The sequence below is a fragment of the Lepus europaeus genome, chromosome 11 (genome assembly GCF_033115175.1).
Source record: "Lepus europaeus isolate LE1 chromosome 11, mLepTim1.pri, whole genome shotgun sequence".
Classification (NCBI taxonomy): Eukaryota; Metazoa; Chordata; class Mammalia; order Lagomorpha; family Leporidae; genus Lepus; species Lepus europaeus.
Genome location: NC_084837.1, coordinates 30,978,072 through 30,979,763, shown reverse-complemented (window position 1 = coordinate 30,979,763; position 1,692 = coordinate 30,978,072). Strand labels below are relative to the sequence as shown.

The 1,692-nt window shown below is 38.4% G+C and overlaps 1 pseudogene; it reads left to right on the top strand.

Moving 5' to 3' along the window:
* The first annotated feature begins 248 nt into the window (after window positions 1–248).
* Window positions 249–915, top strand: LOC133769397 (elongation factor 1-beta-like; annotated as a pseudogene).
* The last annotated feature ends 777 nt before the right edge of the window (window positions 916–1,692 follow it).

Sequence of the window (1,692 nt, the reverse complement as noted above, 5' to 3'; positions counted from 1 at the left end):
CTTTCATCTAGAATACTTACAAAAACAAATAGAATTATTTTGTATAAAAATAATTCAGTCCTCATTAATTTTTCTTTATCATTGTCACTTAAAGGAATTGAAGAAAGAAAAAAATATAACCATTCAGCTTAATGAAAGAGATTATAAGGCTTATCAAAAATGCCCCTTTTTTTCTCTTTTAGTACCTGGCACCGGATAGCCTGTGCTCTTTTGATCTGCTGCTCCCAGCTCCCAGTACAGCGTATGCCATGAGATTCAGAGACCTAAAAAGCCTCACCTGTCTCTGGGTGCTCAATGATTACCTGGCAGACAAGAGCTATATCGGAGGGTATGTGCCATCACAAGTAGCTTTGGCAGTATTCGAAGCAGTCTCTGGCCACACCACATACCGACTTGTGGTCATACCCTATGCTGGTATATCACATCAAATTTTATGAGAAGGAGAAGCCCAGCCTGCCAGGAGTTAAAAAAAAAAAAAGCTCTGGACAAGAATGGCCCTGCAGCTGTGGAAGACACTACAGGAAGTGGAACCACAGACAGTGATAATGACATTGACCTCTTTGGACAGATAAGAAGGAGGAACGTGAAGATGGAAGGGGCTCAGGGAGGAATAACTTGCACAGTCTGAGTCAAAGTCAAAATCTACCCTTGTTGCCAAGACTTCCATCTTTCATGATATGAAATCTTGGGATGACAAAACAAATAGGACAAAATTGAATGAGTTAGAAGTATTCAACCAGATGGTGTGCCCTGGGGATCTTCTAAACCAGTTCCAGTGAAGTATAGAATCAAAAGACTTCAAATATAGTGTGTAGTTGAGGATGACAGAGTTGGAACAGATATAATAGAGAACAAATCACAATTTTTGAAAACTAAGAGCAATCCATGGATGTGGTTGCTTTCAACAAAATCTGAAATCCTTCTTCGATTGTTTCACTTAAATAAAAGCTTGAAAGATTTTTTTTTAATTCCCCTTTAATTTATTAGAGATGGGCAATTTCTTCCTCATCAGTTTGGATTCTGAACTTTTACAATGTTATTAATTCCAATCAATTAAAATGTTTATATTAAAAAAAAAACACCTGGTTTCAGGACAATTTAAATATCAACCTACTCCCCAAAATGTTAACATTCCATTATACCCAGAAATCAATAAGCAATCAAATTTTTCTCCCATGTGAATTACAGAAAAATCACCTTCGAGGAGCCAGTGTTGTGATGTAACAGTTTGGGTGGCCTCCTATAAAGCCAGCATCCCATGTGGTTGCTGATTCAAGACTCAGCTGCTCCACTTCTAATCCAGCACCCTGCTAATGTGCCTGAGAAACCAGCAGAAGATTGTCTGAGTGCTTGAGCCCCTGCACCCATGTGGGAAACCCAGAGGATGCTCTGGGCTCCTGGCTTCAGCCTGGCTCAGCCCTGGCCATCGCATCCATTTGGGGAATGAGCCAGCAGATGGAAGATCTCTCTGTCTATCTCTATCCCTTTCTCTCTCTGTAACTGTGCCTTTCAAATAAATAAAATAAACTTTAAAAAAAAATTTTAAAATGCCTTTGACCTTTCTCTCTAACTCTGTCAAAAAAAATGCCTTTGAAATATTCACAAAACAATCATTTCATTGAGGAAGCAGTAACCTATTCTGTTTTTCTTCATTATTGTCAAAACTGTTGTACAAATATATAAAACTTTTCT